The sequence below is a fragment of the Schistocerca gregaria genome, chromosome X, assembly GCF_023897955.1.
Source record: "Schistocerca gregaria isolate iqSchGreg1 chromosome X, iqSchGreg1.2, whole genome shotgun sequence".
NCBI lineage: Eukaryota > Metazoa > Arthropoda > Insecta > Orthoptera > Acrididae > Schistocerca > Schistocerca gregaria.
In genome coordinates this window covers 727,082,566-727,100,204 of record NC_064931.1, presented here as the reverse complement: position 1 = coordinate 727,100,204, position 17,639 = coordinate 727,082,566, and the positions used below count along the sequence as shown (strand labels likewise).

Sequence of the window (17,639 nt, the reverse complement as noted above, 5' to 3'; positions counted from 1 at the left end):
AGGTTGGTCCATTGATAGTGACCGGGCCAAATATCTCACGAAATAAGCGTCAAACGAAAAAACTACAAAGAACGAAACTCGTCTAGCTTGAAGGGGGAAACCAGATGGCGCTATGGTTGATCCGCTAGATGGCGCTGCCATAGGTCAAACGGATATCAACTGTTTTTTTTTTAATAGGAACCCCCATTTTTATTACATATTCGTGTAGTACGTAAAGAAATATGAATGTTTTAGTTGGACCACGTTTATCGCTCTGTGATAGATGGCGCTGTTATAGTAAAAAACGTGTAAGTACGTGATATCACGTAACATTTAGCCAGTGCGGACGGTATTTGCTTCGTGAGACATTACCCATGTTAAAATGGACCGTTTACCAATTACGGAAACGGTCGATATCGTGTTGATGTATGGCTATTGTGATCAAAATGCCCAACGAGCGTGTGCTATGTATGCTGCTCGGTATCCTGGACGACATCATCCAAGTGTCCGGACCGTTCGCCGGATATTTAAATTATTTAAGGAAACAGGAAGCGTTCAGCCACATGTGAAACATCAACCACGACGTGTAACAAATGATGATGCCCAAGTAGGTGTTGTAGCTGCTGTCGCGGCTAATCCGCACATCAGTAGCAGACAAATTGCGCGACAATCGGCAATCTCAAAAACGTCGGTGTTGAGAATGCTACATCAACATCGATTGCAACCGTACCATATTTCTATGCACCAGGAATTGCATGGCGATGACTTTCAACGTCGTGTACAGTTATGCCACTGGGCACAAGAGAAATTACGGGACGATGACAGATTTGTTGCACGCGTTCTATTTGGCGACGAAGCGTCATTTACCAACAGCGGTAACGTAAACCGGCATAATATGCATTATTGGGCAACGGAAAATCCACGGTGACTGCGACAAGTAGAACATCAGCGACGTTGACGAGTTAATGTATGGTGCGGCATTATGGGAGGAAGGATAATTGGGCCCCATTTTATCGATGGCAATCTAAATGGTGCAATGTATGCTGATTTCCTACGTAATGTCCTATCGCTGTTAGTACAAGATGTTTCACTGCATGACAGGATGCCGATGTACTTCCAACATGATGGATATCCGGCACATAGCTCGCGTGCGGTTGAAGCGGTATTGAATAGCATATTTCATGGCAGGTGGATTGGTCGTCGAAGCACCATACCGTGGCTCGCATGTTCACCGGAACTGACGTCCCCGGATTTCTTTATGTGGGGAAAGGTGAAGGATATTTGCTATCGTGATCCACCGACAACGCCTGACAACATGCGTCAGAGCATTGTCAATGCATGTGCGAACATTACGGAAGGCGAACTACTCGCTGTTGAGAGGAATGTTGTTACACGTATTGCCACATGCATTGAGGTTGACGGACATCATTTTGAGCATTTATTGCATTAATGTGGTATTTACAGGTAATCACGCTGTAACAGCATGCGCTCTCAGATATGATAAGTTCACAAAGGTACATGTATCACATTGGAACAACCGAAGTAAAATGTTCAAACGTACCTACGTTCTGTATTTTAATTTAAAAATCCTACTTGTTACCAATTGTTCGTCTACAATTGTGAGTCATATGCTTATGACTATTACAGCGCCATCTATCACAAAGCGAAAAATGTGGCCAACTAAAACATTCATATTTCTTTACGTACTGCACGAATATGTAATAAAAATGTGGGTCCCTATTTAAAAAGCCGCAGTTGATATCCGTTTGACCTATGTCAGCGCCATCTAGCGGGCCAACCATAGCGCCATCTGGTTTCCCCCTTCAAGCTAGACAAGTTTCGTTCTTTGTAGTTTTTTCGTTTGACGCTTATTTCGTGAGATATTTGGCCCGGTTACGATCAGTGGACCACCCTGCATGTTCGCTTCGCTTAGTACCGATTCCCAAAGTTAATCTTAAACATTTAACAGGTATGAGTGATTACAGCTTTCTGTTCCATGTAGGAAAATTCTTTGATCTGTATACGTTGGTACATACGAGGGTCATTCGGAAAGTAAGGAACGATCGGTCGTGAAATGGAAATCACAGTGAAAAGCCGATGAAGTTTTGCACAGGTGTGTTGAGCACCGTCTCTAGTATACCCGTCGATCGCGTTATGTCACTTTTTTTAGTTCTGAGCACACAGGGAGCACATAAAGATAACTAGAAAGTGTCTCCTTCCAAGTACGAGGGCCAGGTGAGAAATTTCGCCTGAAGCTATGCACCTAACATTACATAACTGTCCTGCGTTTTCTTCTTCAAGACAATTTTCAGCCGTATTCTGCAGGGGCAATGAAGATGCTCCTGCATCGTTTTCAGTTGGAAATGTTTGATTACCCGCATTACAGCCCGTAATTGTCTCCCTATGAGTTTCATCTCTGCTCACATGAACCGCTGGCTATGAAGACAACATTTTGGCACAGACAACGAGCTGTAGGCCAACGTAGAGAACTGGCAGAAAGCACTGGCGGCTCCCTTTTATAACGAGGCTATTGGGAAGTTAGTACAACGTTACGACATATGTCCAAGTCGGATCGGTGACTATGGAGATAAGTAGCTGGAAGTTGTAGCTAATTGTTGCAAATAAAACAGTTTTGATTTTCACTGTGATTGCGATTTCGCGACTTATCGTTCCTTTCTTTCCGAGTAGCCCTCGTAGTAACAGAACCCAGGGCGTTGTCCTCGACGGCGAGTGTTCTTGAGAGACGAGGGTATCGTCAGGAATGCCTGAGGGAAGTTTGAGAGGAACACTTTTATTCTCTATACAGATAAATGAATTGAAAGAATGGATAAGTTGGATACGTAACAATCTGCAGACGTTTGCTAGATGACGTTCCACTTGTACACGCAAATAGAGCGAAGGAAAAACGACAGTCTATATGCCCCTGTAAGAGCCCTAATTTCTCTTACCTTATCTTCGAGCCTCATACGCAAGATGTACGGTGCATTGGCGGCAGTGGAATCGTTCTGCAGTTAAATGAAATACCGGTTCCCTAAATTTTCGCAAAGAGTATATGAAATATACTCACAGTATTCTTAGAACCATCAGCTGTTGTATAAGGGAATGATGTCAATGAAAATTGGTGCCGGACAAGCGTTCGAACCCATATTCCCCGCTTTACGCCAGCGGTATCCTAAACTACTTTGGCTACCCGTGCGCGATTCATGGCCACACCCAAACTTCCATATGTCGTCGTTCCTGCGTCACAAAATGTGCTGGTATACACATTATGTATTTCCCGTACAGGGGAGACATTTTAATTGAAATCGCTGCCTAGTATCGGCAGATAAATAGGATATTGCAGTGCCTGTGTTACGGTCCCGGTCCGGCACAAATTTTAATTGCTGCCATTCCATTAAACAGCTGACGCTTGTTCATATTCGCAACTACAAATACATTTCATGTATTTCACAACGGCTGTAGTCGCTCCAGTGCCTGTTCCTTCGGAACAGTGCACAGGCACTGCAATATCACACTGCGTATGTTGTGTTGGATACGTGATGTTAAATACAAACATTATCAGCACTAATAAAAGAAAGCATTATAGAACAACTAACGTCCTCAGTTCGTATAAATGATGTGTCAAAATGGTTCGAGCCTTCAGATTCTTCAATAAAGATACAACTGTTGAGAGACCCGAATACTATAATGCTACATATTTACCTATGAAAATGTCCCGCTGTCTTTTCGGATGCTGTTCATGCCATATGTAGATAAAATGAGCCAATAAGCACAGAGAAGAGGAAGGCATTCACGAGGTTCTACTACATGGTAAGTGTCGATCAACTCCTCACCGGCATTTACATCGTAGTTCCCCGCAGCTAAGCAATAGAAACGAGACTGGAGATCTAACTATAACTGTAAACGTTCCGACTAATAATGGAGAGATTACCACCCACACCCCGTGCGGTATAATCTGAGAATGCCCGAGGAGCGACGAGGCTTTTCGCCCGAAAAGCTTATAACAAAACCTTCCCAAGAATTCTGTGACAGAACAGATCTGTATAAGAACAAGAGGAAGTCCCACACACACTAAAGCGAACACACTCATTTTGGTCACGCCTCATTCAGCAAGCGGCTGAGGAATAGAAAGAAACAACAGTCGCGCGAAGCACCCTCCGCCGTGCATTGATCACTACGCAATACACACGTTGAGAGTGCAGCATATTTTGAATAACATAATCGTCCGCAAAACTAAAATATTAATCGGTGAAATTAGTGCCGAATGGTGCATTTCTACGGTCTGTTAAGCAGCATATTAGATTAGCCCACCAAGTAATCACATTTACACGGATTAATCTGCAATCGGCGATTACGTAATAAATTAAAAGGGTGTCTGGAACACGAAAACTCGGCCGCAGCTATGAGGGTAAGTCAATAAATAACTCGCAAACTAGGATAGAGACATCAAAGCCTCGTGCACCAGCCTGAAATCGATTTTTTTTTCGCGTATAACGCACTCGGGATACACCAAGTGTGTTTGGTTCCGTAATTTGTGACACCTCACAAAACCGATGTGTGCTACGAATAGGGAAATACCCCTATAAGGAAAACTATGAGATCAGTGGATAACCAGCGCAGGCAGGAAGTTTCTTTTATACGAATGCGTGGTGTCTGTTCTTTCGGACATGTACAAAAGAACAGACACAACGTTTTCATATAATTGATTCGCCTCGATGGGCAACGGATCCACCATTTTCATTGCGGATACACAAATAGATCCGAATTCCTGCAAGAATCTTAGAGTAGTGAGCATGGAGGAAATGGACGGGATCGGCGGGAATGTGCCGAGATAGTCCGCCCAGTGGCAATAATACTATGTCCCGGATGGCACAGTGGTTAACGCACCTTCCTAGTAAGCAGGAGGTCTCGGGTTCGAATCCTGTTCAGGTACCTATTTTCACTCGTACCGCTCATTCCTCGAAATGCCCCGTTGCGGCTGACGCCAGTTATCCGTTTCCTTTCTACCCAACTCCACATTCGATCTACATAGGACGATTCTCGTTTGGGACTAATTTTTGTCCTTTGCAGAATTCCTGTATCCCATAGAACACAATTTTGCACGAAATAAAGTTATAAACGTGTAAGAGGGCGTATTTCGCGAAGCGTCCCTCGGCTCACAAAAATCGCGTTAATCTAGTCGAGAACTTACTTATATCACACATGCCATTCTGGTATGACTGCACATCATTAAGCATTGGCCGCGGAATGCTGTGTATCGGCTACTTCCACGCGACACGTGCTGAAACCTCCTAGATACGTAAGGCGCGAAATTTAAAATGGTGTCCGGCATTCTGGCGTTTGCTACTTATTAATTGACACACCCTCGAACAAACAGTATGAGAAAGGAAGCACGCTTCGAAAGATTTTGCGACAGTCGCGCCTTAACTGCGTTTGTAAAACGAGTGAAAAAAACGCATGCGGCGCAGCGAAAGAAAGAGCGTACGAAGTTTGAGCGCAGGTGCGGCGCGTGTAATTGGACTTACCGGCGAGGCTCGGTGGCGCGCGGCGCTGCGGGCTGCACAGTGGCGGCTTCGCGAGACACGCTCAGCATCCGAGCCGCAGCCGCCGCCGCTGCTTCGATCGTCGCTGTGCGCGCGCAAGCCTCTCCAGCTTCTGCCGCCTCTGCTGTCATCGCATGACAAATATGTCGCAAGCTGGATAACGCTCTCGGCAACATTTCGGTACGAAACACATAGCCCGTCCAACAGCTTCTCTCACAACTGCAGCCCAAAGAAGGACATTCCGCTCCGGTAGAATCAGAAGCGTCGCGCTCCATCCTTATATTACGGAAGAGAATTAAGTAGGCACCTACATCTACATCTACGTACACACTCCGCAAGCCACCGTACGGTTTATGGCAGAAGGTACCTCGTACCACTACTATTCATTTTCTTTTCTCTACCAGTCGCAAGTACAGCGAGGAAAAGGCGACTGTGTATATGCCCTAATAACACTTATCTTTGTAGACCTTGAGCAAAATATACATTGGGGACAATAGAACCATTCTGCATCAGTCGCAAATACCGCTTCTCCAAATTTTCTTAGTATTGAAAATGGTTCAAATGGCTCTGAGCACTATGGGACTTAACTTCTGAGGTCATCAGTCCCCTAGAACTTTGAACTACTTAAACCTAACTAACCTAAGGACATCACACACATCCATGCTCGAGGCAGGATTCGAACATGCGACCGTAGCGGTCGCTCGGTTCCAGACTGTAGCGCCTAGAAGAGCTCGGCCACTCCGGCAGCCTTTAGCGAAAAGAATGTCGCCTTCTCTCCAGGATATCCCATTCGTGTTCACGAAGTGTCTCCGTAATCTTGTAACACTCGCGCTTTCGTCGAACCTGTTGGTAACAAATCTAATAAGACAACTCCGAATTGCTTCGCTTTCTCCCTTTAATTCAACATGTTGGTAATCCTAAACTCTCCATCAGTACTCAAGAATGGTTCGCACTAGAGTTCTACGCATGCATGCATGTCCGAAGGAACTTTGCATGGTAATTCGGTAACACAACCACTCCCCCCACCAGAATATCTGAGCTGCCGACATATGCTGGAGTCAGTGGAAATGGGAAAGAAACAAAAAAGGACACAGTGTAAGTGAGAGAGCAGACAGCGGCAGTGGGATATACTCTGGGAGGAAATTGAGACAAATGGTTCAAGTGGCTCTGAGCACTATGCGACTCAACTTCTGAGGTCATCAGTCGCCTAGAACTTAGAACTAATTAAACCTAACTACCCTAAGGACATCACACACATCCATGCCCGAGGCACGATTCGATCCTGCGACCGTAGCGGTCGCTCGGTTCCAGACGGTAGCGCCTAGAACCGCACGGCCACTCCGGCCGGCGGAAATGGAGACAGTCGGAGAGAGACACATATAGACAGTGGCAGGGAGACGGAGATGCTGAGTATGAAGACTTAACTACTAAGACAGATGGGGTAAAAGGATTTAGAATCTTCTGTGTTAAAAGAGCGCGGTTATGTTCGCATGCCAAAATTTTTGATGAGACAGGCGGAATGAGGATTGAGGTAGCTGGTTCTCCACTCTTCTGTCGGAGTCTTTTTAAGAGGAGCGTACATGTCCGTCTTTTTTGGGCTCCGATAGGAACATTTTTCCGTTGGTGAATAATATAACAAAAAGGTACGGGAGAGGGCATTTTGAATATTGTACTGGTAGTCGCTTACAAATATGGTGCACCATTGCAGCTGTTTTACTGTGTTTTCCGCGAGCTTAATCCTACCGAAGAAGAAATGAACAGCTCATCCGTTATCTGAGAAAATTCCGTATCATAGAAATATATATGAATTTCTCAACCCTATACGTTGTCACTGATAGCCCGTTCCGCACTAGGAAGTAACGACGCCCATTAATAAAGTATATGAGGCAAAACCATTGGCTGTGTGTGTTGCTGGAATTTTTGTATGATAAGATAACATTGATGAAAGTCACCGATAGCAAGTCTAAGACGCTAGCTTAATCGCATATGGGGGCAAATAGGGAGCTGAATTAGGTTATTTGGCGCACATTACGAACAAAAAATTACTATAATAATTATTCTTTCCCACGAAGGCTATTAATTTCTGTAAGTTTCTGGATGTTGCCATATTGTATGCTGTTGTAGCGCACTCTGTTGTTGGCTTAAGCTCATCCATATTTAGCATGTGGGAGAGATATTTGGCACTAGCCTCAAAGAAGCAGCATTTAATCAGCTTGCACAGTAAACTGGCTTGGACTTGATTGAACAACATTTTTAGATTAAAAATAGTGATCCTGCAGAGTGCCTGCTCCACTAATGATGCCTAAAAGTGGTTTGTACACTGGGGGATTATTGCTGCGATATCTTTTAAATATGGAGGGACTGCTTGCAAACCATTTCATCTATCCATTCTGTACAGCATATTTTAAGGGTAGCTCTTATTTCGTCTGTTTTCCGAGTCGTGGTTGTAAATATGCGTCAGTAATTCGATTTTTTTAGAAGCATTGGTCGCCGACTAAATTAGCTAGTAATTTTGTTGGAAAAGATATCGATTGTGCATGTGTGTTGGACATGGCGTGTTTAGTGGCACTGTAATAGCCACAAGTTCTTATAGCACCACTTAATTTATTATTACCACAACGCGCGTTGCCCACGGGCTGGAAAGGAATATACTTCTCTTCTTTGATCTCTTGACGCAAAGCAAATATCATTGGTTGCTTGGACGACGTCAGAGTAACGTGCGGAAATTGGAAATTTGTGGGAAGGTCTTACGAGACCAAACTGCTGAGTCATCGGTCCCTGAGCTTACACACTACTGAATCTAACATAAACTAAGTTACGCTAAGGACAACACACATACCCATGCCCCAGGGAGGACTCGAACCTCCGACCACGGGAGCCGCGCCAAGGGTGACAAGGCGCCCAAGACCGCGCGGCTACCGCACGAGGCAGTGACGTGCATCACAAAAATTTTTATACAAGTCAGCTTCAGTTCGAACAACTGCCTGAAGGCTGTGCACGGAGTCTCCAAATTGTGAATGAGACACTACGGTGTACCGACTTAACGTAGCCCCTAATCTGGAAACTATACTGAAAACGATGTCGACCGGAAATATTAGATGCTACCGGCAAGGATACAACAAGAAATGTTTCTTTCTGCACTCAAGGAGGATGACTTGACCCCACAATGGAATAATATGATGACAAACTGCTGTTACTGAATGTGTTAGAGAATACTGTCACAGGAGGGCTCAGATGCCAATCAGTGTAAGTCATCATTTTTCTGCAAGTGACTTATATGTCGTAACAGATTCCTGACTTTTCAATCTTTCAGTTGCCGAGACGAGTAAGTCACAATTTGACTTTCTTACGCTAGATGACAGCACATGTACTGACCACAGAGTAAATGAGCCGAAATGTTCCGAAGTCATTTAGTGTAAGTCAGCTTGCAACACCGGCTTGTTTGTCTTGGAGTACTGTTAGACATAGTAGTCTGCTACTGTTGCACAATACGTGATTTTTAGATCAGGATGTCCTCTCCACTCGTTGAAAATACGCCGTTTTCAGATATCGGTTCTGAATATGTACCACAGACAACGCTAATAATTCGTCCTATTCAGGTATGTACATTCTAACCTCTAAAATGTGTCGTAATTTTATGTGACCACGCAGAAAAGGCTTCTTTGTAAGAGAACGTGAGACTGGTGTTTGACAGTATTCTATCAATAGTGGACACCGTAACATTCTGAAGATGATCCCAGAAGAGGGTTCGAAACATCGATTATTTTAGAAGGAAATATGACGTGGCCTAACAACCCAGAAGATTTTAACTTTAGTGACAACGGCCACGAGAGCCTGCAGACTTACATAAAACTGGACTGTGTCTGAAACACGTCAGTCTGTTTTGAAGTGGAATTCCGGCCGGCACCACGGAAAAATGCGGTGCTAACTTCGCCGGTAGACACACCAGCGTCTACACCAGCGGCACGCGTATTCCTGACACAATTGGAAGCACTACTTTGCCTATGAGAATCATGTGCCATCCAAGCGTCGAGTAGTTATCACTCCACCGGGTATGTACACTACTGGCCATTAAAATTGCTTCACCACGAAGATGACGTGCTACAGATGCGAAATTTAACCGACAGGAATAAGATACAGTGATATGCAATTGATTAGCTTTCCAGGGCATTCACACAAGGTTGGCGCCGGTGGCGACACCTACACGTTTCCGACATTGATAAAGGTCGGATTGAAGCCTATCGCGATTGCGGTTTATCCTATAGCGATACTGCTGCTCGAGATCCAATGACTGTTAGCAGAATATGGAATCGGTGGGTTCAGGGGGTTAATATGGAACGCCGTGCTGAATCCCAACGGCCTCGTATCACTAGCAGTCAAGATGACAGGCATCAAAAATGTTTCAAATGCTTCTGAGCACTATGGGACTTAACTTCTAAGGTCATCAGTCCCCTATAACTTAGAACTACTTAAACCTAACTAAGCTAAGGACATCACACACATCCATGCCCGACGCAGGATTCGAACCTGCGACCGTAGCGGTCGCGCGGTTCCAGACTGTAGCGTCTAGAACCGCTCAGCCACCCCGGCGGGCCGACAGGCATCTTATCCTCATGGCTGTAACGGATAGAGCAGCCACGTCTCGATCCCTGAGTCAACAGATGGGGACGTTTGCAAGACAACAACCATCTACACGAACTGTTTGACGACATTTGCAGGAGCATGGGCTATCAGCTCGTAGACAATGGCTGCGGTTACCCTTGACGCTGCATCACAGACAGGAGCGCCTGCGATGGTGTACCCAACGACGAACCTACGTGCACGAATAGCGAAACGTAATTTTTTCGAATGAATCCAGGTTCTCTTTACAGCATCATGATGGTCGCAGCCGTGTTGGGCGACATCGCGGTGAACGCACATTGGAAGCGTGTACTCGTCATCGCCATACTGGCGTATCACCCGGCGTGATGGTATGGGGTGTCATTGGTTACATATCTCAGTCACCTCTTGTTCGCATTGACGGCACTTTGAACAGTGGACGTTACATTTCAGATGTGTTACGACCCGTGGCTCTACCCTTCATTCGATCCCTGCGAAACCCTACATATCAGCAGGATAATGCACGACTGCATGTTGCTAGTCCTGTACGAGTTTTTCTGGATACAGAAAATGTTCGACCGCTGCCCTGGCCAGCACATTCTCCAGATCTCTCACCAATTGAAAACATCTGGTCAATGGTGGCCGAGCAACTGGTTCGTCACAATACGCCAGTCACTATTCTTGATGAAGTGTGGTATCATGTTGAAGCTGCATGGGTAGCTGTACCTGTGCACGCCGTCTAAGCTCTGTTTCACTCAATTCCTAGATATGTATCAAGGTCGTTATTACGGCCAGAGGTGGTTGGTCTGGGCACCGAGTTCTCAGGATCTATACACCCAAATTGAGTGAAAATGAAATCAAATGTCAGTTCCAGTATAATATACTTGTCCAATGATACCCGTTTATCATCTGCATTTCTTCTTGTTGTAGCAATTTTAATGACCAGTAGTGTATTTAGGACGGCGAACGATTGCTATCCTCCAGTTCAGTCCGCTGAGTCATTGTAAGCAATTCGGAAACGGGACAACCAGGAGGCCCTCACCAAACGATTCCAGCAGCAGCCACGCACCGCTGACACTACGAGCAGCCACTCGTCGCCCAGGTAACTTGGCCTCCGACGTGGCTCTCGTGCACTCGGTGCTCCAGCACTGGTATTCTTATGTGGCACTTAGACTATCAGCTGCTCTCCATAGTTGCCATCACTATATCCCCGAACAGACTTTGACTTTGTGGTACTTCCTCGATAGGGACCAAAGCTAACTGATCATAAGACTTATTATCTGTAACGTAAACTTAGTAACTCTCGTCATTGTGATTCCGTCTCTGGAACTTACAAACTTTCAAGTGCTTTCATGTATAGACACTAAGTGTTCAAAAAATGTTAAAAAGTGTGTCAAATCTTATAGGACTTAACTGCTAAGGTCATCAGCCCCTGAGCTTACACACTACTTAACCTAAATTATCCTATGGACAAACACACACACCCATGCCCGAGGGACGACTCGGACCTCCGCCGGGATCAGCGCCTGAGACGGCTCGGCTAATCCCGCGCGTCAGACACTAAATAATCTTTATAGTTTATCAATCATTAATCTGATTAATTTGTGGTAAAGTCCGGTCAGCACACTAAGTCAATGCTGAATAAATTTGTTTCGATTTTTGCATTTTTGTGCGGAAATATTTGGATCATGCAATATTAGCTGAAGGCGATTTTAGCCTAACGAGTATAGACTGGGACGCCTATGAATTCGTTGCTGCTGATACAAACAGGCACTCATGTGAAGTACTTTTGCACACGTTTTCCGAAAACTGTTTTGAGCAGCTAGTTCGACAGTCCACACGTAACGGAAATGTTTTAATCTTCGTAGCTTCAACACTTAATCGGTGGTGTCAGTACAGAGACAGGGATTAGTGATCATGATGCATGTCATCATAGCGATCATTGTTAATAAGTCAATCAAGAAGGCTAGGAGAGTATTTTTCTTAGAAAGAGCGGATAAGCATTTGTTAGCGTCCCACTTACACAATGTGTGGACATTATTTGGTTCTACGGACGTAGATGAATTTTACGGATTGAGTCCGCAGCTCGTGGTCTAGTGGCCAGTGTTGCTGCCTCTGAATCACGGGATCCCGGGTTCGATTCCCGTCCGAGTCGGGGACTTTCTCCGCCCCGAGACTGGGCGTTTGCGTTTTCCTCGTCAGTTCATCACCATTCGGGAAAAGTGACGGGACTGGAGGGTGAAAAGATTGGGGAGCTGATAACAACGCAGTTGAGAGCACCACTAATCAAATATCATCATGATCATTACACGGATTGAAAACTGCGGCTCGGAGAATTATGTGTCGCGACTCATAGAATTATGGGGCGAGTAAGTCGATTAAGGACGAAAAAACCCGACCGCGATTTAATAACAAGCTTCAGAAATTGCTGAGGAAGCAGACTGTTGCACTCTTGGTAAAAAAAAAAAAAGAAAAAATGCGCAAATGACGACAGCAAAAGCAGAAATCTGTGTGTCTGCAAAAAGATCGATGTTCGAATCATACTACTATCACCGTCATTCTTTAGCAAAATATCTTGCCCATAACCCTAAAAAATTCTCACCCCACGTAAAAGGGTCGGCGGCTTCTACACAGTCACTCGTTGACTAGTATGCTGTGGCAATAGAAGACAGCATAAGGAACGCTGAAGTTTTAAAACTCGCTTTTAAGAACTCATTCAAGCAGGATTATCGTACAGACAAACCGTCGTCTGGCCGTAGTACAGACTCCCGTACGGAGAACTTAGCAATGAGTATCACCGGTATAGAAAAGGAGCTGAAAGAGATTACAACAGATAAGTCGCCAGGTTCTGATGGAATCCCAACTGGGTTTTACAGAGAGTACTCTACGACAGTGCCCCCTTACTTTGCTTGCATTTAAGGCTAATCTCTTGCCCACAGTAAAGTAGGAAATGCCTGAAAAAAGCGCATATAACTCCTGTATGTAAAAAGGGTAAAAGAACAAGCCCACAAAATTACAGACCAATATCCTTAACATCTGTCTTCTGCAGAATTCTTGAACACATTCTCAGTTCGAATATAATAAATTTCCTTGTGACGAAAGAGCTTCTGTCCCCAAATCGGCACGGATTTAGAAAGCATCACTCGTGCGAAATTCACCCTGCGAGCCATGAGTGAAGAGCAATGCGTAGATTCCATATTCCTAGAATTCCGGAAAACGTTTGACACTGTGCTCCACTGCAGAGCTCCCAGATATATGATTGTGTCGAAGACTTCTTAAATAATAGAACCCAGTACGTCATCCTCGACAGTCAGTGTTCAAAGGCAAGGGTACCGTCAGGAGTACCCCATGGAAGTGTGACAGAATAGCTGTTATTCTGTATACACATAAAAGATCTGACGGACACAGTGAGCAGCAGTCTGATGATACTGTGGTGTACAGGAAGGGGCCGTCGTTGAGTAACTGTAGGATACAAGATGAGTTAGACAAAATTTCTAGTTGGTTTGGTGAATGACAGCTTCCTCTAAATGTAGATAAAAAATGTCAGTTAATGGAGATAAGTAGGAGAAACAATCCCGTAATGTTCAAATATTGCATTAGTATTGTGTTGCTTGACACAATCACGTTGATCAAATGTCTAGGCGGGACGTTGTAAAGGGATATGAAATGGAACGAGCACGTAAGCACTCTGGTAGGGAAGGCCAACGGTGGACTTCAGTTTATTGGGAGAATGTTAGGACAGAGTGGTACATCTGTAAACGAGCCTGCGTGTAGAATTCGAGTGCCACCCATTCTTGAGTACTGTTCGAGTGTTTGGGGTCTCCACCAGGTCGGATTAAAGGAAGAAATTGTAAGCAGTTCAGAGGAGTGCTGCTACATTTGTTACCGATAGGTTCGATCAGCACACGAGTGCTACGGAGATGCTTCGCGAATATCAACGGGTATCCCTGGGGGAACACGACTCTCTTTTCGCGAACACTATCGAGTAAGAGAACTGGCATTTGAAGCTGACTGCAGAACGGTTCTACTGACGCCAACGAAATTTTGTGTAAGGACCACGAAGATCAGATAAATCAGGGCTCGTTCAGAGGCATATAGACAGTCGTTTTCCCCTTGCTCTGTATGCGAGTGGAACAGAAAGAAAATGTCTGATAGTAGTACAAGGTACCCTCCGCCACGAACCACACAGTGGGTTACGGAGAGTATGTATGTAGGTGTAGATGTATCTTGAGATGTAAAGGCTAATTGACTACGACCTGAGACAGTCAGTCACTGAGTTTTTGCTAGCACATAGGGTACACCAATTTTGGCGAGATTTTTCCCCCTATCACTTTTTCAGCTGTGAGCTACACTGTAAATAGAAGGCGTTTTTCTTTCGTGTAGTGTCCAATTTTTGAATGAACTGACTTATTTTCCGTTCGAGCTTGTCTGACGTTGGTCCAACGGAAAAAATTACTCCAAATAGAAAATTTTATTTCATGTGTTTTCTCATAAACGTGTTCCACTTTATTTACCTGGACTGCATTTTTCTTGTGTCTTCAATGGGACAATACATAGACTATGTGATCGAAAGTGTCCGGAGACCTGGCTGAAAATGACTTACAAGTTCGTGGCGTCTTCCATCGGTAATACTGGAATTCAGTATGGAGTTGGCCCACCCTTGGCCTTGATGACAGCTTCCACTCGCGCAGGCATACGTTCAATCAGGTGCTGGAAGGTTTCTTTGGGGAATGTCAGTCCATTCTTTATGGAGTGCTGCACTGAGGAGATATACCGATGTCGGTCGGTGAGGCATGGCACGAAGTCAACGTTCCAAAAAATCCCAAAGGATTCAAGTCAGGACTCTGTACAAGCCACTCCATTACAGGGATGTTATTGTCGTGTATCCACTCCGCCACAGACCGTGCATTATGAACAGGTGCTGGATCGTGTTGAAAGATGCAATCGCCATCCCCGAATTACTCTTCAACAATGGAAAGCAAGCATCAATGTAGGCCTATGCTGTGAGAGTGCCACGCAAAACAACATGGGCTACAAGCCCCCTCCATGAAAAACACGACCACACCATAACACCACCGCCTCCAAATTTTAGTGTTGGCACTACACGTTCACCGGGCATTCGCCATACCCACACCCTGCCATCGCATCACTACACTGTGTACCGTGATTCGTCACTCGACACAACGTTTTTCCACTGTTCAATCGTCCAATGTTTACGCGCCTTACACCAAGCGAGGCGTCGTTTGGCATTTACCGGCGTGATGTGTGGCTTATGAGCAGCCGCTCGACCATGAAATCCAAGTTTTCTCACCTACCGCCTAACTGTCATAGTACTTGCAGTGGATCCTGATGCAGTTTGGAATTCTTGTGTGATGGTCTGGCTAGATGTCTGCCTATTACACATTACGACCCTCTTCCACTGTCGGTGGTCTCTGTCAGTCAACAGACGAGGTCGGGCTGTACGCTTTTGTGCTGTCTCCTCTTTGATAACATCCAATACACTTTTAATCTTTTTATCTTCATCAGTGAGTTTATTTTCCGATCGATAGTCTCCCTGCATTTAGTCGATAAATTGAACAAACTACAAATCTTACAGATTGAAATTGTCAGAGGATCGAATAAAGTCTAAAAGGTGGATCGGCGTTGTTTGAGGTAGTTTTGAATGTCAAGTGAATCTGACGGCCACAACATACAATGTACGAGGAAGCAAGAGCCAAACAGAAATAGGATATCTTTTATGTTTTGCAAAGACTTGACCGAGGTAGAGGTGGTATTTGAGAAAGAACATCAGGCATTAAAGACCAGATACATCACATATAGCGAGCCTTTCCAAGAAATAGAAATGTGGTGAGAGTGACTTGAGAAAGCAAGAAGAAATAGAGTAGAATTCTAAGACAGAGGATTGAACTCTAATCAGAGTTCTAAGAGGGCAGGTTTGAGAACAAAAGATCAGGGAAGAAAGGAAAGAGAGGTTGATATGACAGGAAAAGGAATAAAGAAACAGAGAGAGAGAAAAGCTACAAGCTGAGGAAGTAAAATCGAGGGAGTAGGTACGCTCCGTAACTAAATATGTGAAGTACGCATAAGAAGTCGAGGAGGAAACGAAATGAAACTTCATGCATGCAAGGAGGTATTTGACGTTATTTCGGTCATTACTAAATCGATTGAAATTCTCAAGTAACTTAGTAGTATGAGTGCACTTAAGAGTATGACGTTTCATCCTCTCTGGCTTGAATGCATCACTGACTCAGTTGGGACGGTTGTCATAAAGCCGCTGTAGCCCCTCCTGAGGCAAGGAGGCCCACAGCAGTTGCCACTGGTTATTGATATTTTGGATACTGGCACTGGGACAGAGATTACCTGTGATCTGCTCCGACACATGTTCTGACAGGGATAGATTTCGATGTCCTGCTGGACACAGGTACCTGAATGTCACGTAGACAGCTCTTAGCTACGTGAGGCATGGGCAGTTGAGCACTGTCCTGTTGAAGAATTGGATCACTATACTATCACTTGAGAGGTAATATATGAGGATTTACGAGGTCGGTGACGTACCGATGTGCCGTCAGAGTTTCCTCAAGCATTACGAGCTGTGATCTGACGCCATGCCCGATGGCACGCGACACCAAGACACAAGGAGTAACACCGCTGTGCCATCGAAAACAATGGAAGAACTGGACCTCCCCCCAGGTCACTACCATACAGGCTGGGGTTGATCAGGACGGCGATTCATCGCTGGCGGTCACAGCTCCACTCCAAACCTAGCCGCTGATGTTGTGGTGTTAACGGCAGCCTTCGCACGGGACAGTAATTCCCTTGTCGAGCTAATTCAAATCTCCGACCAACCCTGTGGGGTGACACAGTATTTCCATTACTTGTTCTCGGATGGCAGTAGTAAATGTGAAGGGGTTGGGATATGCTTGGCGCACATTAGGCAATTCGCCCTTGTCGTGGTCAGATGTGATGGGCTGGAACCTTGACGACAAGTTGACCTGCCCTCAGGTTCCCATGCACGTTCTAGTATAAATCCACTGTCACGTCGGAATGCACTACAAACTGGACATCGCACGGTTCGACCAACCAAATGAGATGCACAATGAGGCCCATTTAGAATTCTGTCAGGTGCTGATAACCTTATTTCACACAGGTACGCGGCAGCTTCGTGACTTACACAGTGATCACTCAATATCAGACGCTCTTCACGCCCATTATATTCCCTGCCATGCCTGATAAAACTACTAAACATGAACATCACTCACGCACTCTGTTGACCGTCCTACCTATCACAGAGAATTACAGCTCTTTTCTTTCACATATCCGGAAATGGCATGTATGTGTGTGTGTGTGTGTGTGTGTGTGTGTGTGTGTGTGTGTGTGTGTGTGTGTGTGTGTATGTGTGTGTGTGTGTGTGTAATAAAAATTATATTAGAAAAAATGACAGCGGATAAGAAAGAGACGGTAGCCAGGAGAACGCTAAAAGAGGAAAGTAAAGAAAGATACTATAAGAGGATAGATCCG

The 17,639-nt window shown here is 45.0% G+C and overlaps 1 protein-coding gene across 1 annotated transcript in view; it reads right to left on the bottom strand.

The window, feature by feature from the left end:
• Positions 1-5,572, bottom strand: part of LOC126298972 (glutamate [NMDA] receptor subunit 1) — a 516,838-nt gene extending 511,266 nt beyond the window's left edge. The window contains exon 1 of the mRNA XM_049990592.1: positions 5,505-5,572. The gene's annotated coding sequence lies outside the window, so the exon portion shown is untranslated. The remainder of the gene's footprint in view (positions 1-5,504) is intronic.
• Positions 5,573-17,639: the final 12,067 nt, after the last annotated feature.